General features: G+C 54.7%; 1 long non-coding RNA gene across 4 annotated transcripts; it reads right to left on the bottom strand.

Moving 5' to 3' along the window:
- Positions 1–11,421: 11,421 nt before the first annotated feature.
- Positions 11,422–23,673, bottom strand: LOC142819962 (uncharacterized). 4 transcript variants are annotated; one of them, XR_016347914.1, is made up of 4 exons: positions 23,454–23,673; positions 19,930–20,119; positions 15,861–18,579; positions 11,423–14,244 (listed from the first exon to the last, which is right to left on the bottom strand). It is a non-coding gene; the product is annotated as an uncharacterized LOC142819962 (long non-coding RNA). The 4 variants fall into 4 exon arrangements; XR_012897659.2 differs by lacking the exon at positions 19,930–20,119 and having other exon boundaries at positions 11,422–14,244; positions 15,861–15,998; XR_012897658.2 differs by lacking the exon at positions 19,930–20,119.
- Between the last annotated feature and the right edge of the window lie 55 nt (positions 23,674–23,728).

Raw genomic sequence — 23,728 nt, 5'->3', positions numbered from 1 at the left:
TGTATGCAGCTGGCACTTCAATCTCTGTCCTGGTCCCTACTGCCAGAACCTATATGTAATCAACAGCAGACTGGAAAATTCCCCCACCTCTGGAATTCTTGTATCATCTGTTCCTGTGTTTTATGGGCCCTCCGAGGCAAACTGCGAGGCTGCATTTGTATCCGCACTGGTGTGCTCTGCAGGTCTGATGGGCACGCAAGCTCGACGGGTTCTGCATGTGCAGCTCATTATGCACAAAGGCGGGTGTCTGGTATAGACGATTCCAATCTTTTCAAACAGCAGAGTAATTATTGCCACATGGGATGAGAGGGCCGAGTCGTGGGAGCTTTGATTTGCACGGGATGGGTAAGGTACTGCTCAACGGGCAAGGAGTGGGTTTCCAAATCTGACATTGACAGAGATTAAGGAACGGCTCAGGCTCAGTTAGCCCCCTCCCCACAAATATAGAGGGTCAGGCTGAAGGAAGGGCTTGGGGCGAGAGCCTGGTGCTTGCTCTGCTGGACAAGGGCAGTCCAGTGGCTCTTGCCGGGGGAGAGTAAGACCCTGAGGAAGACTGCAGCCTTAGCTGCCCCACCTGAAGAAAATGTGGGCCGAGCTGAAGACACCCAGAACCTGTTAATGCTGCTTAGGTGAGGCCTCCTCTGAGAGAAAAAGGGGCAGCGAGAGCTGAACCCAAAGGGTGGATGGACAAGTAACCAGCTGGGACAGACGCCTTTAATCAGTGCTGGATGTTGGCCTGTGACTTTGGACGCAGCTCCCCAGGAAGGGGACGGGCTGGTGCAGTGGCGTGGCTGGAGGGCTGAGCCACGTAAGCCACCAGAGCCATCAGGAACCTGCTTCCATTTCCCACCCCATTGCTCTCTGCCACGCGAGGGAACACGAGGGGAGGTGATGTAACCACGGGGTGTTACAAAGGGTTTGCACGCGGGATGCAAAGGGTTTGGGCGATGTTCTCAGTGTTTCCCATGAACTGTGAGAGAGACAGATACGTTGTTCTTCACTCCCTGACGTGCCTGAAACCTGTCTCTGACATGCAACTTCCAGGGCCAGCTGGAGTCTAGGGAGTGTGAAATAGACGAGATGTGTCTATTTCACAGTGAATGCCCATTGACCTCCCCTCCTCCCACCCCTCTCCCCACCCACCCCCGATCGCTTCCTGCCCCCACTGGCCTTGTCTAGGCTGGAAGCTCTTTCCCACCCTTAGGAGCTGCAGTCAATGTTCTCTCAGCTGCATCACTGCCGCGTTGCCACATCCATGAGCCGTCAGATGAGGGCGGCTCAGACCGCGGTGGTGGGTGCGTGGCTGTGGAGCAGCCTTTGCTAGCACCAGTGGAGATGCTCCAGGTGAAAATAGTCTAGTGTAGACACTGAGGCTTGTGGAGCCATAGTGCTGGGGGGTGACAGTACCCTCAAAGGCCTTGTAGCTTCCTGCAACCATGGCAAATCAGCGGGCTGGTCCCTGGAGCGTGAGAACAAACCCAGGCTGCGGTAGGCATAAGTCTCCCGTTGATATGCTCTGAGCGGGCTGCCTATGACTAAGGTTGAAACATACAGTGTGAGACACAAGAGGGCCAAACTGTGTTCACCTGCCTCATGTCGTTTTGCCTTAATGGCAGCAGCTGCTGGGAGTAAAGCTCACGAAGATGAAATCGAAGGCCTGGCCCCACAAATCTCAGGCGTATGGGAGAGGCTGAGTCCAGCCTATTTGCGAAAGGCTGGCAGAAGCTCCGGCCCTACCACAGGCTGATCTCCCGTACCAGGAGTCCCATCACACTGGAAGTTTTACCTGGGCAGGCTCCAGCCCATCCGTTTCCTTATCTGGCCGTAGCGAGGCAGGGAGAGGATTGCGTTTGCAGGGGCTTATTCAAAACTCCCATCTTTCAAGTTGTGGTGGGAGAGGTCCAGGTTGGATATTAGGAAAAACTATTTCCCTAGGAGGGTGGGGAAGCACTGGGATGGGTTCCCTAGGGAGGGGGTGGAGTCTCCATCCCTAGAGGTGTTTAAGTCTCGGCTTGACAAAGCCCTGGCTGGGTTGTTTTAATTAGGATTGGTTCTGCCTTGGGCAGGGGGCTGGACTTGATGACCTTCTGAGGTCTCTTCTAGCTGTATGGTTCAATGATCTTTTTCCTGAGACGTAATGGAGTGAGCCCGCAGTGTCTTGCTTGGCCCAAAAAGCCGAGCAGGAGAGCAGCAAAGTAACAGATAAGGCGGCCTTGGAGAGCAACAGTTCCTTTAGAGTGTGGTAAGGGAGCTCTAATAATCAAGTCAGGCTGTAGGGAAAATAATCTCTGCATAATCAAGCCCAGCCTCCTCATCTTTGCTGGGGGCATCTGCGGCTGGGTGGGAGCTGCCTCGGAACATGATCTTGCTGAGGAAGGGAGGCGGGATGGTACCGGGTGTGGAAGAGGGATGGATAGTTCCTTGTGGGTCTAAGTGCCTTTGAGGGAAGGTTCTCTTATTTCGCCTCCCCTCTCCCTGTGCCCTGCATCCAAGCGGCTGGGAGGGAAAGAGGCGTGCATGGCTGTGCTTTGTCTGGCTGGTGGTAATGCCCTCGGGGCTGAGGTTTCCAGTTTTCACAGATCTCCCTGGCTTTTCCTGAAGCTAAGCTGGCCTTGGCCCCATTTCTTCCATTCCTCTCTGTGCCACTCCAAGCAATTCCTTTCCTTTCCCTCCTCGGAGTTCACCCACGCCAGGGCTTGTAGATACACCAGAACCCCTCCCGCCTCCTGCTCAGCAGACAAATGCATCTGATTTTTTCTCTTTGCATCCACAACTCCAGCTGGCCAGGGCTTCCCCAAGCTCCTGTGAGCGTATTTGCTGGGCTTCCTTGTTGAGCACCAGGTGCGTGAGGCTGGCAGGCCAGATGCCAGGCCCTGCCTGGCTGCAGGCATTATCTGAGGACTGGCAGTCTCCTAGCTGGAGACCAACCAGGTCACCAGTACATCAGTTTTGCTCAACCTAATCTTATGGGAAAGTATTTAGTGGTTAGCCTCCATGACAAGGATGGGCAATAATTTCTGATGGGGGCCACACCAAGAATTTGCCAGACTCTTCCATGAGGAGGAAGAACAGAGTCTGGGATGGAGGTTGGGTGCAGCAGGGAGCTTGGAGGACGGGACTGTGGGCCGAAGGAGAGGGTGTGGGGTCTGGGAGGGAGTTTGGGTGAAGAAGGGGGCGTGGCCTGGGGCAGGAGACTGGGGTGCAGGGTCTAGAAGGAGGTATGGGTGCAGAAGAGGATTCTGATGTGCAGGAAGGATGTAAGAGGGGGTGAAGAGTCTGGGAGGGGGTTGTGTCCTGGAGGAGGAGAGGGAGGGGTGCAGGGATCTGGGCTGTGACCATAGGAAAGGGATTGGGGTGCAAGGTCTGGAAAGAGGTTTGGCCTGGAGGAGGGGATGAAGGAGACTGTGGTAGGAGACTGGAACAGGAGAGGGTGCAGGGTTCAAGAAGGGAGCAGGAGCAGGAGTGCACGGATTTGGGTTACATGGGGTAAGGATCATAGAATCATAGAACCATAGAGCTGGAAGAGACCTCAGGAGGTCAGCAAGTCCAGCCCCCTGCTCTAGGCAGGACCAATCCCAACTAAATCAACCCAGCTAGGGCTTTGTCAAACCAAGATTTAAACACCTCTAGGGATGGAGACTCCACTACTTCCCTAGGGAACCCAGCCCAGTGCTTCATCACCCTCCTAGGGAAATAGTTTTTCTAATATCCAACCTGGACCTCTCCCACCGCAACTTGAGACCATTGCTGCTTGTTCTGCCATCCGTCACTGCTGTGAACAGCCTCTCTCCAGCCTGTTTGGAACCTCCCTTAAGGAAGTTGAAGGCTGCTGTCAAATTCCCCCCTCACTCTTCTCTTCTGAAGACTAAATAGACCCAACTCCCTCAGCGTCTCCTCATAGGTCATATGCTCCAGCCCCCTAATCATTTTGGTCTCCCTCCGCTGGACCCTGTCCAATGCATCCACATCCTTCCTGTAATTGGGGGCCCAGAACTGGACACAATACTCCAGGGCTACATCTAGACTGGCATGATTTTCCGCAAATGCTTTTAACGGAAAAGTTTTCCGTTAAAAGCATTTGTGGAAAAGAGCGTCTAGATTGGCACAGACGCTTTTCCGCAAAAGCACTTTTTGCGGAAAAGCGTCCGTGCCAATCTAGACGCACTTTTCCGCAAAAAAGCCCCGATGGCCATTTTTGCAATCGGGGCTTTTTTTCACAAAACAAATCTGAGCTGTCTACACTGACCCTTTTGCGCAAAAGCTTTGCACAAAAGGACTTTTGCCCGAACGGGAGCAGCATAGTATTTCCGCAAGAAGCACTGATTTCTTACATGAGATCGTCAGTGTTCTTGCGGAAATTCAAGCGGCCAGTGTAAACAGCTGGCAAGTTTTTCTGCAAAAGCACCTGCTTTTGCGGAAAAACTTGCCAGTCTAGACACAGCCCGGATGTGGCCTCACCAGAGCCAAATAAAGAGGAATAATCAATCTCTGGATCTACTGGCAATGCTCCTCTTAATGTAGCCTAATATGCATTAGCCTTCTTGGTTACAAGGGCGCACTGTTAACTCATCTCCAGCTTCTCATCCCCCAGGTCCTTTTCTGCAGAACTGCTACTTAGCCATTCTGTCCCCATCCTTGGGATTCTTCCCAAGAATGCAGGAAAGGGGCAGAGGGCTGGGGGAAAGAGGGGCTGGAGTGTCAGAGGCAGGCTCTGGGCGGGAAGCACTTACCTGGGCAGCTCCCAGCCAGCAACCCTGCCCAGCAGGTTCCTCAGCCAGGTCGGGGCCATGTGTGCTGCTTTGAACGCTGTGAGCCAGGGGATGGGGGAGGAGTATTTCACACGCTGCCTGTCCCATAAATAGGCAGCTCCCATTGGCCAGAACTGCAAGATTTTGCTGGGGGTGGGGGCAGTGTGTGAAGGTTCTCCCCTCCCCTGCCTCAACTCTCAGTGTTCAGCAAGCTGCTCTGAGCAGCATGCAGGGACGAGGCAGGCAGGGGACTGGACTGAGCTCCAGTGGGCCAGATCTGGCAGCTTGGTGGGCTGGGTACAGCCCAGGGGCCATATTTTGCCTGTCCCCCTTCTATGAAATGCTTCTGTTCCAGCTTGTTTATCTCACTGGTCATCTCCACGTCCCATGGGCCATGCAACTGAAGGGTTTGCTCTGGAATGGGAAAACCCCCCAGTTGGGGGGAAACGCATTCTCAGGTGAGAAATATCAGCTGGCCACAGGCGCTGTTCTCTGCTGCCTGGCAAAAGAGGGCCCAGAGCCCCCGACAAATCATCGTGGAACCTCAGAAGACGGAAGACTGTGTTGCTTACTAACCCCTCCTCGCCTCCCTCATGAAGTGGAGACTTCCCAGCATCTGTGAGCTCTGGGGGAGGGAATACAAACCCTGGGCAAGAAAAAATGGCTTCTTTTTGCCTAAAACTCTGAAGAGCCAGAGACTGTAACTCAAGCCAGAGATTCCCCAGGGGCAGCCTCCTTGGGTCCATCCTGAAAGATACTTTGAGTAGATCTGTACCCCAGTGGCTGAGCCAGCAGCTTCTTCCTCATGCGGCAGAAGCTCGAGGCTTTAGCCCCTTAGGGCTTGTCTATCGAGGGGAGTTTTGGTGGAGCCTTGGCACTGCAACGCGCTAGAAGTCGTGAAAAATGCCCAGTGTCGGCAACAAAAAGTTCGGCCTCCGAGAGGGACTCTGTCCACAGCAAAGGGAAGGGAGCGACCAGTCAGGCCGGGTGAGCTACAGGAGGGTTTTTTACAGTTCATTGAACTCCAGCATGTTTCCCACGATGCCCGAAGAGCCGCTCTGGCCAGCGCTTTGAACTCTGCTGTGCTGCGGCCACGTACACAGGTAACCAGAGACAGGCCCTTCCCCCTGCAGGCCCCGGGACTTTAGAATCCATTTCCTGCTGGCTGGCTCATTGTGGAGCACTCCTCATGGCACTTTCCCGGGGCCCAGGGTGGGTGTCACTCCAGGCGCTCTCCTGCAGGGAGCACCCCAGAGCTTTGGGATCTTATCAGTGGGGGGGGGGGGGGGGTGAAGACTCAGTACAATCACAGCTGTGAGTGACCTGTAGGAAGTGGGACACGGACGGTCACATTTCTGGAGCCCTTGGTGCAAAGGGGTAGGAACGAGGCACCCAGCAGGGCAGAGCCAAGAGAAAGGGACTCCGGCAGCCCACCAGGAGATGGGGCAAACCTCCGGTCTGGTGCTGCACCCGCAACGTGCTGCTTTTATAAAGAACTGGACCCGATCCTGGGTGGGGGTCCACATGCCAGGCCCTTGTGGCCGTGTCCCAGAGCACGGAGTCAGCAGAAACAGGACTTGGCGTGGAGGAGGATGCAGACACGGGGGAGAGGGGTGTGACGGCGCGTTGGGGTCCCCCGTCTCCTGCACCCCGAAATGGCACAAACAGAATGCACCAGCCGGTGGAGTAGAGGAAGTTTATTGCCTCTCCAGGATACAGCACAGCACAGATGTAATCTGGTCACAGAGCTGGGCTAGGATGCCTCAGGCCCCCTTGAGATGGGGGAGACTGGGCCCCTAAACTCCAGCCCCTTTCCCTAGGCTCTCCTCCATGCTCTCAGACCGCAACTAACTAACCCTCTTCCAGCCCTGCCCCCCAGCCAGGGCAGCATTCCACCTTCCTTTGTTCCTCTCCATGGGGGGTGGCTGGTTCAACAAGTTTGGCATTACCTCTGCCTAGCGAGGTTTTCCCTGCTGGGTCTTGCTCCAGACAGCAGGGGTCACCACAGCCCAGCAAGTACCCCCACTACGTCACGGGGGGGGCTCAATGTGTGGTCAGCCTGGGCGCCAGGCAGCATGGAACGGTTCTCAAGCCCTGAGGCTCATGGGGGGTCTCAGCAACTGGAGCACAAAGCAAGGGAAGAGACGCAGGGGGAGTTGCTCTATTGCAGCGGGGTGGGGGTAGGGTTAGTTCCCATGTGGATGGTACGTTCTCGGGACCCCAACCCTCCTCTCCCCTTCTCCCACCTTTAAAACTCCCCACGATCAGAGTGTCTGGAGAGATCTGTAGGAAATATCGAACAGTCCTGCAGCAGCTGGGAGACTAACAAAAAACAGAGCAGTATCACGAGCTTTGGTGGGCACAACCCGCTTAGTCAGATGACAAATATGGAGCAAGAGGCTCAGCAGGTCAAATACAAAGCAGAAAAAGAGGGGAGAGGGGGAAGAGAAAAGAACCTGTCAAAGTACAGCCCACTCCATTAGCTTCATTTAGCACAGACACTTCATCATCTGAAGAAGTGGGTTGTGCCCACACACTGCACCTTCCCTTGCTCTTGCCCCCTCCCCCGGCCACACACCCTACTCCCAGCCTGCTCCTGTACCCCACCTCCCGCCCAGATCCTGCACCATCACCCCCTCCTGCATCCCATCTCTCATCCAAATCCTGCACCCTCATCCCTATCCCACTCACTGGCAGCCCTGTCCTATACACTGAACCCCTCATTTTTGTCCTCATCCCAGAGCCTAGGGAGGTCCATAAAATCCACTAACCCTGGAATCCCAGAAAAGTAAATCTGGCCGATGGAAAGCCCCAAACCTCAGTCTCCCCTGTCCTTGCCCCTGCTCTGGTGCTCCAGCCCCACCTGGGGTGAGATGTCTCAGTTGGAGGCCACATCAGTGAGGGCTGGAAATTTTTTTTTGGGGGGGGGGGAGATTTGCTTCTCACTTGTGTGGTCCCCAACTGATTTTTCTGTGGGTCTGTGGCCCCCACCCCAAAAAGGGCCCCACTCCCGCCATAAAGAAAACATGGAAACCTTTTGTGTTGGACTTAAATTAATATCTGACCATTTAAAATGACCTTTGATTAACTTTCTCGTGTTAGTTGAAGCGTTTTGTCTCTTTAACAATTTAAATCAGTATTTCCACTGGTTAACTTAACCCTTCTCCCCGGCTGCAGCACTAGCCAAACGGCTGGGGCATAATCCGTAGCGACCATCGAGTTTCCCTTCCCAGTGGGTGGGCCCCGGGAAGGTTTGCAGTGAGCCAGGAGGGCCACGGACCAAACAGCTGGAGCACCAGGGGCTCAGCTCCGGCTGCTGCCCCGGTGCCCTCTGCAAGGCTCCCTGGGCCCGGCTGTCCGGGGCGGAGCGCTGGGGGCTCCCCGCACTTCTCTTCCCCCTTCCCAGGCCCCGGCTTTGGGCTTCCATCGCTGACCTGAGGGCCCCTGGGCTCTTGGGGCCCACGGCAGACTGGGGACCAGAGTCCAGGCGAGCCGGTGAGCAGCTCCTGTCTCCTGCTCCCGCCTGCCTACGAGAGCGCGGGGTGAGCCTGGAGGATGGGCAGGGCCCGTCTCCGCTTCCCCGCCTGCCTGCCGCGTGGGCACCGCTCGCGGGGCTGGGACGCCAAAAAGCAACTTTGGACTCCGCTTGGGACCGGAGCGCCCCCTCCCCCCCCCCCGCCTGCATCATGGAAAAAGGCAGCAGGGCTCCCGCAGCGCCCCTGGCAGGGCTCCACCATTGCGCGTGCCAGGGGCAGGCTGAGAAATGAACAGGCCGTTCCCTGCCTGCCGCCTCCCCCCCCCCCCCCCGGCTCGGCCGATCCCTTCTGCGCATGCCCCCAGCCTGCCCCCTCCTCGGGCAGATGCTCCCCCCGAACGCTCCGGCGCAAAAGGCGCACGGGGCCGCCTGGGACCTCGGCACGCGCCCCGCAAGGCTCCGTGCGCGCTAGGTGCGAAGGAAACTCCTCGTGCGGCGGGGCGCTGGGATTGGAGCCCCCCGCGCTGCAGCATCACAGCCTGGGGGGGGAACCGGCCGCCTGCTCCCCCGCCTGCTGCGCGACAGGCAAACCCTGGCCAGCCCCCCCCCCCAGCCAGCCCCCCCCCCCCCGGCCCCCACCAGGGTTTTGTTTTCGTGCCCAGTCGCGTCTTGCCTGCCCTGCCCTGCCCGGTCTGGGGCCAGGGCGCGGGGAAGCTGCTTTCCAGGCCACGTTTTACTCGGGGCGGTTCTTGGGGTCGAGCCACCGGTCCTATCGGCGGAGGCGGGGGGACTCCGGGGAGATCGCCAGCAAACCTGGGGGGCGCGTCACGTGGCGCGGTTGTAGCCCTAAAAGAAACATACAAGGGGGAACTTTGGGAGGGGAGTCGGGTGCCCAGATGCCTTCTTACTCCCAGCCCCCAGCCTGATTATCTGCATGGTCTGGCTGGTCACCCCCGGGCAGATGGGGACGCATAGGGCCGGGTTGCCATCTTTCTACTCCTACTTCCTAACCCTGCCTCTTCCCCTGCTCACTGCACTCCCCTCCCTTGGTGACTCGCTTTCCCTCCACCCTCCCTCACTTTACTGGGCTGGGGCAGAGGGTTGGGGTGCAGGGTGGTGAGGGCTCTGGCTGGGGGTGCAGGTTCTGGGGTGGGGCCAGGGAGGAGGGGTTTGTGGTGCAGGAGGGGGCTCTAGGTTTGGGGGGGTCTCAGGGCTGGGGAAGAAGTTGGGGTACAGGACAGTGAGGGCTCTGGCTGGGGGTGCAGGTTCTGGGGTGGGGCCAGGGAGGAGGGGTTTGTGGTGCAGGAGGGGGCTCTAGGTTTGGGGGGTCTCAGGGCTGGGGAAGAGGTTGGGGTACAGGGCAGTGAGGGCTCTAGCTGGGGGTGCAGGTTCTGGGGTGGGGCCAGGGAGGAGGGGTTTGTGGTGCAGGAGGGGGCTCTAGGTTTGGGGGGTCTCAGGGCTGGGGAAGAGGTTGGGGTACAGGGCAGTGAGGGCTCTAGCTGGGGGTGCAGGTTCTGGGGTGGGGCCAGGGAGGAGGGGTTTGTGGTGCAGGAGGGGGCTCTAGGTTTGGGGGGTCTCAGGGCTGGGGAAGAGGTTGGGGTACAGGGCAGTGAGGGCTCTAGCTGGGGGTGCAGGTTCTGGGGTGGGGCCAGGGAGGAGGGGTTTGTGGTGCAGGAGGGGATCTAGGTTGGGGGGGGGTCTCAGGGTTGGGGTAGAGGTTGGGGCTTGGGGTGTGAGTTTACCTCAGGCGGTGCCGTGTCAGCAGCACAGGGGGGCTAAAGCAGGCTCCTTTCCTATCCTGGCTCCTCGCTGTACCCTGGAAGCAGTCAGCTGGTACAGATTCTAGGTAGGGGGCAGGGCAAAAGGCTCCCTATGCAGCTCTCACTCTTGCCTGCAGGCATCACCCCTGCATCTCCCATTGGCTATAGTTCCCGGATAATGGGAGTGCAGAGCCAGTGCTTGGGGTGGGGGCAGTGTGTGAAGCTCTCTCCCCCCCACAGTAGGAGCCAGACCTGCTAGTCACTTCTAGGGCATAGCATGGAGCAAGAACAGGTAGGGAGCAGCCTAGCCTGCCTTTGCACCACCAACCAGACTTTAACTGACCGGTAGGTGGTGCTAGCCAGAGCCATCTGGTCAAAAACTGGACCCCGGCAACCCTAAGGAAGCATCCCATCAGCCAACGGGCACAAGCCCTTTCCTTTGTTACCTTTAATTTAACATCCCATACATGGGACAGGTGGGACCCACTAACCCATACCGTTACAAGGTCAATAGCTAGAATCTTAGCTAATACAGCCAGTTGGCATGGTTTGGAGTCCAATTGTGTTGGATGGATTTTTAACAGATGGCCCATTGCTGAGTAACACTATTATTATGTCTGGTGCAGAATCTTGCACACTGTAGATGTGACAAAGAATCTATAAAAGACGTAACCAACAATACTTAGCTCTTACTAACTCTTGTTAAGCTGTGACTCTCAAAGCACTTCACTTCCAAGGCAGGGGAACTTCTCAGTTCCATAGAGGGGACTTAGAAAAGTTAGGTGTCTTCAAGTTACCAGGGCCTAATGAAATACACACTAGCATTCTCAAGGAGCTGACTGAGAAGATATCCCAGCCTTTAGCTATTATCTTTGAACAGTCATGGAAGAGAGAAGAGTTTCCAGAAGATGAAAAGGGCAAATCTAGTGTCCATCTATAAAAAGGGAAATAAGATCAACCCAGGGAATTTCAGACCAGTCAGCTTAACTTTGGTGCCAGGAAAGATAATGGCACAAATAATTAAGGAACCCAAATATCTGGAGGATAATAAGGTGATAGGTAACAGCCAGAAGCGATTTGTAAAGAACAAATTATGTCAAACCAATCGGATAGTTTTCTTTGACAGGACAAGTCTTGTGGATAAGGGGGAAGTGGTGGACGTGGGATACCTAGACTTTAGTAAGGACAGGACAGCTCAGGACACAGACTTGCCTCAGCTCGCCCAGGAAGTGCATCAAACCCAGTTCTCCAGACTTGTGGCTCTGAACTCGACGCACTGGACTCTGCTGCCTCGCGGGACCCCTTGAGCTCTCTGTTGGGCTCGCCGCCCTTTGCATGTCCCGCCCCTGCTGGAGAGAGGCCTGAGAACGCTGCATCCTCCTCACCAAGGAGCTAGGAAAAGCAGCCAGGCCCCGCCCACTGGCACTCAGCATGGCTGGATGCAGGTCCCTGGGGAGCTGTTTGCCCCACACGAGGCTGAGCAGAGTCAGTGAGGTCCATTAACCTGACAGGCTGCACCTGGGGGAGAGCCAGGGGTGGCAAGACTGACGGGCACTGGAGCCCAGCTGTGAAGGAACAGGTGAGGCTAGAGCCAGGAAGTTGGCAGCAGAAGAAGGTAGCCTGCAGTCACTCCGGGGGAGGAGGGAGGTGCTCTGAGGCTGTGGAGTTAAGTGGTTTACAGTTATTCTCTGGGAGGAGTTTGCTGGGCTGGTAAACTCTGAGGCTACGTCTACATTGGCATGGACTTGCACAAATACTTTTAACGCAAGAGTTCTTGCATTAAAGTATTTGTGCAAGAGAGCGTCTACACTGGCATGTGCCTTTGCGCAAGAGATGTGCTTTTGTGCAAACTCAGGCCCACTACAGTCTGTGCTCAGACTGCTACCGCCTATCCCCCTCCCCTTGCTTGTATACCAATAAGCATCCCAGCAGGTGATGTTTCTCATTTAACCCTTAGGGACCAAGAGCTGTGGCCTCCAACATTTTCAGCAAGCAAAAAAATGTTCATTTTGTTCAACAAATGTTTGTGTAGCAAATCCCCGTCTGTTTCTATTTCCTTTTTCGACCGGCCCTAGTTTAATGTCATCAGCATTTTCCTGCCGTGCTTTATTGGTCACTTCATTCAGCATGAGTGCAGATCACAGAATTCTGGTCCCTTTTTTCATAAGCCTGCTGGACAGTCTGGCCTCTGGCCCTGACTTTTCTTAGCCCCGCTCCTTGACAGATGTGGTGTAGTTCCCTGGCTGGCAGGCATGCTGAAGGGGGAGCTTGCAGAATGTGTTTGCACCACACCTGCCTGTCCTTGGTCCCGGGATATTAGACACACAAGGTGGGTGAAGTCTTGTCTTTTATTGGACAAACTTCTGTGGGTGAGAGAGATGAACGTTTGAGGTGCACTGAGCTGTTCTACAGCCCCGTGAATCTAGCAAAGCTGCTGCTGCTTGTGATGTTCCTGTCTCCAGCTCATGGGGAACTTTCAGTTGCTTTTCAAGACTTACATTGAAAAAACCCAGGCACAAAAATTCCGAAATGTATTTTACGCTTTTATTCTAGGCTTATAAAATGAACTAATCAGACATTAAATGTTCATTAAACAACAGTGAAAGTGACTCAACGGGCTCCCTGCAAACCCCACAGCCCACCCCCTCCCCAAAACTCATCATGCAAACTCATCAGCCAACGGATGGGTCCCATCCGGCAAGGTCCTCGCGCAGCAGTGGAAACTCAGAGCGCGTGTTACTGGAAGGGGCTGGGGCTTTGCAGATGAGAGGCGGCAGGCTGCTCTGAAGATGGCTGACTTAATACAAGTGAAGCTCTCCGTCTGCTCGGGGACCCGGAACTTTTCTAAAGCTGGAGCGGCCTTGGACGGATTTGTCAGAGCTGGGCTTCCTATTACCTGCCTGTGGGTGCCGGCACCTCTCAGGATGGGGCCCTCTGACTCAGCTGGCCACAGCGCCATGGGAACATGTTTCATTGCTGAAAGCTCCGACTGACTCGATACTGTCCCTTCCCCCCCTTTATACTCCCTCTTCTCCCTTCCCTGCCTCTGCAGCAGTGATTACGCAGCCATCTGCCATCAGCCCGGCAGCTGTCCATCAAGGATCCCCACAATTGCTACCCCCTGCTCACTGCTGGTGGGAATTTCTAATTTCTGTTACACAACCCCAGGAAACCTCCTTGCCTTAATGGGTATGTGACTAGCGCAGCCAGTCGCTAATAAAGCGATGGTTATATAAGCAGCCTAAGCCCCCGGCCTGAGCTGAAAAGGTTAGGACTCCCATCAGCTGATGCTAATGAGGGTCAAGGTAGGTGAGGGAATATCCTGTCTTGGACCAACTTCTGGTGGTGCGAGAGTTGCTGCACAGAACTCTCCTTCGGGGCTGGGAAACGTACTTCGCGTGTCAGCGCAGATCGGCTACCCAGTCTGCTCTGAGCAGTTAACACGTCGGGGACCATTCAAGGTGAAGTGGCCCATAACACACCTGCAGACATGGGAGGAACAGCCTGGGGAGTGCAGCTGGGCCGGGGGGTAGTTAGTGTGTCACGGATCATTGTAATAAGCCATAAAGCCGGGGTCTCTGTTCAGCCCGGGACTTTTAGTATCTAGCAAAGTTATGAATTTAAACTCCCAGACGAGGCTTCTGGAAGTACAGGGCAGGGATCCTGCGAGGCCGAGGGCCAACAGGTCGAATATGAAGCGATTGTTTTGGGAAAAGTGTTTGAAAAAAAGCCCCAAACACCACATCCGCTGTGGGTGAACAGCAGGGAGTGTGGCCGAGGGGTGAAGGCTCTGGGCTGGCTCTGTTCTTAGAGCAGCTGCTAACCTGGTGTATGACCCTGAGCATGTGGTTTTGCCCAATCTGAGCTTTTGTTTTCCCTCTTTCTCTGCTTTGGCTTCTTAGCAGTTTAGGGAAGGCTGGAGCTGGTCGCCACAGGACATTTGTCTCCCATCAGAGATTCCAAGATTTCAACATTTGGTTTTGTTCAGAATCAGAAAGGAAAGTCAAGCTGGAGACACTTCCCAGAATGGAATTCTGCGTTTCGGATGGAGTGGTTCAGAATTTATGAGATAAGCTAGAAATCAACTTCTGCAGGCCTTCTGATTCAAAGTCAAAGCAAAACATTGTCTTCATTTCTCATCAAATTTCCGCTACATCGATTCCTTCCCACAAGATGTTTTTCTCTGGAAATTGCTGAGTCCATAAAACTGTTTTCTTGGAAACTTCAGACCCGCTCCAGGGCAGAGCCTGGCTCTTGCTCTCTGCACGGAGAACCCAGTATAATAGGGTGTGAGTAGGCACTGGTTTAGTATAAAAAGATCCACCAGGACCCTAATTAGCCAGCTTTTTTGTTTGGGAGTTTTTAGGGCAGCTACTTTGGCATTTCCTAATTTTCTGTCATTTCCCTCACATTTGCCCCCTTTTAAATTCTCAGCGGGTATGTCTGCACTGCAAAAAATGCTCCAGCAGCTGGCCCATGTCTGCTGAGTCAGGTTTGGGCTTCAGTGCTGTAACGTTGCTGTGGAGCGCATGAATGTCGGCACTGCGATTGTAGAGCCCCAGGGACCCCCATCCGCTGTCCTGGGCCAGGCAGGGGTGTTTTATTGCAGTGCGGATCTACCCACAGACACCACAGCAGGCCAGTCCCAAATTCTACCATGGGAAGACAGATACAGCTGGTCCTGGAACCCAGCAATGTGTCCCGCCCCCTCCCCTGCCGGCTGGCAGAAAGCGGGGAGGTTTAATGGGCTGGCGTGATGGGAGGAGGACGCTGTCTCTGGCCTGAAAAATGCCATCCCCTTGCATGGCCAAGTCAAGGGAGCTCTCAGGCAGCGATGCCCCTGCGAGACAAAGCCAACAAGCCAGCTATGTCCATCCAGCGCATCCCCCATGGAGCATGGATCACGTCTCCCAGTCAGTACCCAGCCTGGCCAGGAAAGCTAATGATCCAGCCAGCAGCCCAAATGCAGTGATGAATTGTGGCCACATGCCCCTTGACATTTCCAGGCCTGCGGGCGGGGCGGGGAGAGGGGCAAAGGAGTCAGTTGCCCACGGCCCAGTGATTCAAAGGGACTCAGAGCCCCGATCCCTTTAAATCGCCACCAGAGCACCAGGCGGCTCCAGGCAGTGCTGGGTGAGGTGCCGCAGTCCAGGTGCCACTGAGGGCCGGCTGCCCGTGGCCCCCTCACCTAGCCCATGGCCCCGGCGTGGCTGTCTCTCCTCTGGCATTTCCAGTTGCTTGCAGGTGGCCTCTTACTCCCTTCTCAGGTTGTGCAGGGTGGAAGAGCTCAGAGAGATTGAAGTTTGGCTTCCCTATCCCCCCCCCCTCCCAGCTGTATATTCAGCTAATACAGCAGTTCTCAAACTGTGGTCCATGGCTGCATTCCATGTGGTTTGAGCTCAGCCCCCTCCATCCCTCTGCAGCGGGGAGCCCCTGCTGGCGCTCCAGCCTTGTGCCCCCCCACTGGCTTCTCACAGGGGAAGGGAAGGGAGAAAGCCCCCAGCCTAACTGCACGATCCTGCTCATAGGGAAGAAGCAGAGCTGCACGGCTACTCCCGCTCCCCCTCCCCCAGCAGACGTGCTGCCTGGTGGCTTGCCCCATTGCTCCCATTGGCTGGAATCTGGCCAATGGGAGCAGCAGGAGGCTGTGCCTGGGAGCCTGATGCCTGGGAGTGATGTGGGGCACCAGGGCTGGCGTTAGGAAGTGCGGGTCCCACTTCGAACAGTTTTGACGGGGCCCCGGCAGCCAGGATTTTTTTGTTAAGCAAAAAACAAAAAAACAAAAACCCAGCACACAAAAAAAGAGTCACAGCCCCTTTAAATCCCCAGCTACAGGGCAGAGTCCCGCCTTCCCGCCACACCCCAGGGCCGACTCACCCCTCCTGTGATGCAGGGAAGCCGCTGCGCTCCTCCTCCGGGGCCGACCCCCACTCCCGCACTGGCACCAGCAAACTTCTGGCTTTAGGGTATGGGGCCCGATTCAGGGGAATCGGATGAATCGGCCTAAAGCCGGCCCTGTGGGGCATGAAGGCAAGTAAGTGCCCCCCTTCCACTTGTGCCCAGACCCCGTATCTCCAGCCTGCTCTTGCACTGTCCGTTACTCCTGCCCCTCCCTTGGCCAGACACCCTACTCCCAGCCTGCTTCTGCACCCTACCTCCCAGCTAGACCTCGCAGCATCATCCCCTCTTGCACCCCATCTCACCCAGATCCTGCATCCTCATCCCTATCCCACTTGCTGGCAGCCCTGTCTCATACACTGAACTCCTCATTTTTATTCCCACCCCAGAGCCTAGGGAGGTCCACAAAATCCACTAACCCTGGAACCCCAGAAGTATAAATCTGGCCTCTGGGGAGCCCTGAACTTCATCCCTCCTTGTCCCGTCTCCTCCCCTGGTGGGGCTGGAGCACCAGAGTGAGGTGTCTCAGTTGGGGACCACATCAGTGAGGGTTGGGAATTTGTGGGGGAGGGTTTGCTTCCCACTTATGTGGTCCCCAACTGATTTTTCTGTGGGTCAGTGGCCCCCAACCCAAAAAAGGGTCCTTACCCCGCCATAAAGAGAACATGGAAACATTTAGTGTTGGACATAAATTAATATTTGATTTTATTTAAAATGAAGTTTGATAAACTAACATGAGAAAGTTAAAGCGCTTCATCTGTTTCATAATTTAAATAAATATTTCTACTGGTTAAATTAACCCCTTCTCCCGAGCTGCAGTACTAGCAAAATGGCTCAGGCGTAATTCTGCAATGAACGGCGAGTTTCCATTAGCAGCTGGTGGTCCACAGAAAGGAGGGCCAGGTGGGTCACAGGCCAAAAGGTTTGAGCACCACTGAGCTGATAACATACTGTCTGTCCCCTGCTTTAAAGAGACACTGGGTGAAACTCAACACTGCTCGAAAACAGACTTCCTTTCCCTGCTTCTAACAGGCCCTCGCTGTCAGAACTGAGGCAAGTGTCCACTACAGAATTAACCCAGCCTCAATTACGTTACACTGGCTTTACGTGTCCCCACTACTATGTTTCTTGTGTCAGCCGCACGTGGCCGCACCAGGAATGCTTGCACCGATGTGACTGCCAGTGCCGGGCGTGTGGGATGGCTTCTGAAGGCCAGCGACAGTCGATGTAAACAAAGCAGTCTCCACTGACAGTGCATTAACCTAACTACATCAACCTAAGCACTATGCCTTGCACGGAGATGGAGGGAAGTCAGGTCGAGAGTGAGTCACTTTGGTGGGAGCGACATTTTAGCGCAGTTACATTGATGTAAGATGCTTTCTTATGTTGACCTAACTCTGTTGTGTAGCCCAGGCCTGAGAATGGTAAATACTGAAGGCACTTCACGCTATGGATGGTTCTGATGGGCATTTTGCTTAATTTATCAAATTCACTTTGTTGTATAGTCAGGTTCACCTTCCTCTTCTCTTACCATAGCAGCAGGCTGCAGTGTTTGGGCTGCAAATGCAACTTTTTGGTAATAGTTTCTACTAAGCATTTTATTGAGCTCCCTGGATATATTTCTGTTCACCTTTGCTTGTATAAAAACGTGGTTTATGGAGTTCAGTTCTGGCTCTCACGTATGTCCCTGTCCACTGATTGTATAAGGGTTTAATTTTTCAACCCTTATTTACCTTGGATATTAGTTTTCAAATCAATAAGTATCACTTCCGGGTTTGATTTTCCACTGTCTTGTAAATCACATTGGTTTCATTTTACCCCCTCTTTCCGAGGCGTAATTTATGCCCCAGGCAATAAGGTAGTGGAGACTCAAACGCAATGTAAGTGAGGATTGGCACAAGAGAGCTCTATTTCTCTGGCTGTGCTCTCTGCCCAAAGATCAGTGTCATGTAATGCAGCATTTATAAATGAATGAGTTCAGCTGATTTGAGATTATCCTTGTAAAGGAATAAAAGTCTAACCAACTTCTCAAAACTGTGTACATTTGCCTGTAAATGGAAACTGGTTAATATCTTGGGACTTCAAATTCTCAGGCCTGTTTCCAAGACCTCACTGAAAAACTAGCTGTAATCACTCTTCCAGTGACATGCAAAGGTTCATTTTCATCACTGTCTTCCAAACAGATTTCAGTGCAATCGCTTCGTCAAAAGTCTTAACCATTTCTCTTGAGGTTGCATTTCTTACCCACTGAAATGGTGCCATCTCTGGGTGGAATGTGGCAGCTGTCCAACCACCTACATGACAATTTGAGTCCTGTTTCCAAGTAAAACTACCACGACACTTGGAATTTGGACAGGACATGTGGGGGCTTCTCTATTGAGGACTCAGTTCCTATTCAGGTACCTAGACAAAGCTAGATTTTCCTAAGTGTTTGTGCTGTACAAATGTTAATACCTGGCATTGTACGGGTGCACTGTCCTATGGCAACCCGCGTCCCTGCCATCTCTTTCAATAGCTCCCTGCTGGCTTTTGCCACAGCTCAGCCAGCTCTTGCCAGAGCTGTGCACCCAGGTGCACCTGCGTCCTTTCACCTCTGAAGGGTGAAAGTCCAGGCTGATCCTCCCTTAGCCACAAGTTGTTTGGGTCACCTCCCAAACCCAGGAAGTCCATGCTCTTCGGCCAGGATAACGCAAGGCAACTGTAATTAACAAGAATCGGAGAGGTAGCCCTGTTAGTCTGAATCTGCATAAACAACAAGAAGTCCTATGGTGCCTTACAGACCAACAGATTTATTGGAGCATAAGCTTTTGTAGGCAAAGACCCACTTCGTCAGATGCATCTTTGCCCACGAAAGCTTATACTCTAATAAATCTGTTAGGGTATGTCTACACTACCCCGCTAGTTCGAACTAGGAGGGTAATGTAGGCATACCGCACTTGCAAATGAAGCCCGGGATTTGAATTTCCCAGGCTTCATTTGCATAAGCGGGGAGCCGCCATTTTTAAATCCCTGCTGCTTCGAACCCCGTGCAGCGCGGCTACACGGGGCTCGAACTAGGCAGTTCGGACTAGGTTCCTATTCCGAACTACCGGTACACCTCATTTCACGAGGAGTAACGGTAGTTCAGAATAGGAACCTAGTCCGAACTACCTAGTTCGTGCCCCGTGTAGCCGCGCTGCACGGGGTTCGAAGCAGCGGGGATTTAAAAATGGCGGCTCCCCGCTTATGCTAATGAAGCCCGGGAAATTCAAATCCCGGGCTTCATTTGCAAGTGCGGTATGCATACATTACCCTCCTAGTTCGAACTAGGAGGGTAGTGTAGACATACCCTAAGTCTATAAGGTGCCACAGGACTTCTTGTTGTTTTTGTAATTAACAAATGACTTTCAAGATCATTTCTCCCTCTGCCATGGACTCTCAGTGTGACTTGGCCCAAGAGGCATCACCTCAGTTTCCCTAGCCACAGGGCTAGGGGCTGGCTGCAGCACGGCACCGAGAGCCTGCAGAAGGCCAGGCAGGAGAGCAGGACAACAGCTGAGCACAGCGGCCCACACAGCCACTATGTGCACCACCGGCAGGGGTGAGGGGCAGCAGCATTGGCTGCCCCGTGGGCCCCCCAGGATTGGCCTGCCAGCTCCCCACCATAATAAAGGGGCCATGTGGCAGAACTAGTGCACACACGCAGGGCAGCAGGTCTTCCTCTCCGCCTCCCCTGGGCTGGCTCCTGACACCCAGAAGGGCCTGCCCGGCCTTGCCCCACATCCAGCCTGCTCTCAGGGCTGGGATGCGACACTGCAGTGGGGCAGAGAGGGCTGAACGTGGCAGCTGAGGCGCAGGAGCTGGCAGCTGCAGCGGGGGGAGGAGGCTCCATGGGGCTGGTTGGACAATAAGGAATGTCTGGGGGCATGTGACTTGGCCGGAGGGAATGAAAGCCCCAGGCAGCTCTGCTCCCTCCTGTAGCACGTCCCATTAACCTAGGACCCGGGCTGGTGGGGTCTTCCCAAGTGCCTGCTTGAGCATCTGGGCTGCAGTGTTACCCTGGGCTTACCATTGCTGGCCCACGTCTCCCAGCTGTGCTAGCAGCCGCACTGCCCTCGGCAGCCCTTCCAGCCCCGGCTGGAGCTGCATCTTCACTGCAAAATGGCAGGACTTGGACCCATGTCAAGATGGGACTTGACTTGAGCTCTGACCCATCCCCGTGTAGGCCCTGGGAGCTTCCTGACCTGAGGCAGCCTGACCTGTGTGAGGAGACAGGAGGAGCAATGGTCTCAAGTTGCAGTGGGGGAGGTCTAGATTGGATATTGGAGGGTGGGGAAGCGCTGGGATGGGTTCCCTAGGGAGGGGGTGGAATCTCCATTCCTGGGGATCTTAAGTCCCAGCTTGACAAAGCCCTGGCTGGGATGATTGAGTTGGGTTGGTCCTGCCTTGGGCAGGGGCTGGACTCGATGACTCCTGAGGTCTCTACCAGCCCTAGGATTTGATGAGCAGGGCGGCTGGGGCCCAATCCCCCGTCAGAGCCCAGGCGCAGGGTGCAGCGCAGCCATACCTGTAAGCTCCTCTCCTAGCTGCTGGGCAGGCACAGAGCTGGCTCTAGGCTCTGGCCCTCATCAGGCTACATGTGCATGTCACCACCTCCCACCAGCCCCCCCTTGCACCCAAACCTCCTTCACCCCTTCTGGCCAACCCTCTCCCCAGCTCCCCCCCCCCCCAGCATCTCTAACTGCCCCAGCTGCCACATCTCTTCCCCGCCCACTCATCAGCCCGCTCTGGGGCTCTGGCTGAGACCCCGCCCCCTTTGCAGGGATTCCTGGGACCCTGTGGAGCAGGGAAGGGGCTTGTCACCCAGCCCAGAGCATGCCCGTGAATGGCCTGACAGCCCAGGCCAAGCGAGAGGCACATTTGCTGCAGCTTTTTGCTACTGCTTGGCCCAGCTCCTGCGTGCAGGGGCGCCCAGGAGAGGTCTCTGTCTGGCCGGAGGCAGGCGCCCAAGCAGGGCCGATTTCCAGACTGTGCTCCCACCACTGCTAAGGAGGTTTTGCCGCCCCTGAAAGCCTGTGCAAAGCAGCCTCCAGCAGCTGTGTGTTCTCGGCGTGACTCATCCCCACCTCCCCAGAACAACATTCCTCCTCTGTGAAATCAGGGCCTGGCTGTGTTAAATCACCAAGCAGTTCTCTCCCCACGCACCTCCTTGTAGCCAGTCTGGATGCCTGAGTCCCAGGACAAGGTGCCTGGGAGAAGGGAGTAGAATAATGCTACTGCTTTGCCTGCCTGTAGCCCCTGGGGTGCAGGAAAGCCTACTCAGTGGATGGGAAACTGAGGCACAGAGCCGTTGCAGCAGATCACAGAGCAAGGCAATGGCAGAGTTGAAAGTGGAGTGGAGCTCTGCCTCTTGTCCCCTGCCCTTCCATATGGACCATGCGGGGTGTTGTGTACAGCAAACGGCAAGGGGATGCTTAACTGTAAAGCAGGAGGAACCCGGGGTAACACCCTAGCAAGGAACTTTCTCTAGTCACAAATGGGGACTTAACCCATAATCTCCTCTGCTGACGGTCCTGAACCATTCACACTGCTGGCGCCTGCTCACTCACACGGAGGAGAATCAGGAGCCACCCAGCTCCCAAAGCAGGAAATAGATTGAGCACCACTGAAAAATCCAGCTTAGCTCTATTGCTGGCCATGGGGGAAGGAGGGTCTGGTCTGTGTGTGAGGCCCTGGAGAGAAATCAAATAATGCCCTTAAAAGAACTCTGCTTTCCTGGTGCCGGGAGCCAGCCTCAGCTGCTGGGGAAGGGAGCTTTAATGCAGTGCTAAGTGTTGCAAAAAGCAAGGTCAGGAATCCATGGTGGCTCTGCTCATTTTCCTCCTTGCGGAAGGCTGGGCCATGCAGCTTTCAGAGCCATTTGAAATGTGTCATCACAACCCCTCGCCCTGCCCTAGGGCTTCTCGTCCAAGGGCCTCCAAAGTGCTTTCCTGACACCACTTTAATTAACCCGCACAACAGAGACACCTGGCAAGTCAGTGGACATGCAGGAAAGAGAACCCAGGAGTCCTGACTCCTAGCCCCCTGGCTCCACCCACTGATCACCATAAAGAAAGAGGCACTTGCTCACACCAGGATGGCATCCCCTGTAAATTGTCAGTGAACAGAGCCTCATGTCTCCCCCCAGAGCTGACCTGCCTTTACACAGGCACCGAATCCTGCAGCCCTGACTCATCGAGGTTTGCATGCAGGAGGAATTGGGCTAGTCCCTAAACTGAGTGGGGGAAGGGCAAGGTCCAGGGTTTTAAATACAGGGCTGATGAATAGGCTCTTGCCTGCTCCAGGTCAAAAGGAATTTAGATCCTGGAAGCTGATGGACACAGCTCCTTCCCGCCTTGCGCAGGCTGGTGTGGCTGTGAGCCTCGGTGAGGTGCATTAGCATTTCATCTAGAATAAGTCCGAGCACACTGGCCGTTGATTTCAATCGCCGCACTGTGCCAGGAGCACTTCTGGGGAGGTGCGGGTGCATTTAGACACTTTTGTTATTTTTAGGTCCACTCTGCCAGTAAATCCTGCTACTGATTTCAGGAGAAGAGGGTCATCAAAGAGAGAGGAAAATATAGACACACCAGCATATATAAAACTGGTTTTAAAATCTTTCCTTTTCATTTTTCCCATCATAGGACATGCCTGGAGACCTTAATTAAAACATCCCCTCCAGGCCCCTGTCAAGTACTTTAGTCCTCAACCCTGGCAATGTATTTGGTGCAGCAGGCTTTCATGGTGAATGATACATTCACATAGAAGAGGTACATTTTGGAGGCAGAAGGTAAAGCAAATTATAATAAAGTGGCAAATCTGTCTGTGTGTCCCACTGCCAGGAATAAATCAGAACTGTTCCATTGTGTGTCATGGGCCCTATACTGCTGGCAGCTCTGGGAGACTTCCTTAGCTTCTATGGTAGGAAAGTGGACTTTCAAATCAGAAGGCTCTGTCTCTATTGGCCTCTCGTGTTAGCATGCCAGTCTGCCCATCAATTTATGGAGCTCACACCAGCCCTGGGAAGAAGAATCATAACTAGAGCTCTGCAAATCCATAGATAGCCTCATCCATGGATGCAGCAGCTGCTCATTTTTGCTGATTCAAACTTTGTCTCCTCACAGGGCAGGGAGATTAAGTGATGTGGCCAAGGTCACTCAAAAAGTTTGTAAGAGCCAGGAACGGGCGTCTCAGCTCCTGAATCCCAGCCCAGTGCATTAGCCACAAGACCATCCAGGCTGCCTCTATTGACCCCTGCCACCCTCACAGTGGCCGCAGCTCATTGCTATCCCCCAAAGGGAGTGCAACTCTACAGTACAGTTAAAAGAATCAATATACAGCAAAGCGATCGCTACTCCCTCGGGAACAGACTTTGGGTTGAAATTCATGTTTGCTCACAAGAAGTTAAGGAACCTCCGTTGCCAAGTGGATTTCTCTCCCCTTCCCCCCAAAAACGTTGTCACCAAGTGGGCAAAGGTGTCACAGCAAATATCGCAGCCGCTTCCCCGCGGCAAGACTGCAAAGCGCGTTCCCTTGTGTCCCCCTTTGACTCACCTTGAACTTGTTAGAATCGGCGGGGGTGGCCGTTCCCGCTCCCTGCCTCTGGGTTTTGCGATCTGTTCCCACACCGGGTGCACCCGAACGGGACAGCCCGAGCCAGGAGCCGTTCCACGCTCGGTCCACAAGGGCTCTCGCGGTTCCCCCTCTCTCCTTATCAAGCGCTCTGCGGGGAAAGCCGGATCGCGCGTGGGGAATAACTTGCGGGGGGGGGGGGGGGGACTTTACCTTCTTTCTGTCACTGTCTGGGGCGGCCGTGGCGCTGTCTCAGC

This window comes from Pelodiscus sinensis, chromosome 26 (assembly GCF_052426305.1).
Source record: "Pelodiscus sinensis isolate ZL-2025 chromosome 26, ASM5242630v1, whole genome shotgun sequence".
NCBI lineage: Eukaryota > Metazoa > Chordata > Testudines > Trionychidae > Pelodiscus > Pelodiscus sinensis.
The sequence above is the reverse complement of the archived record's forward strand: the minus strand, read 5'-3'. Positions and strand labels throughout refer to the sequence as shown.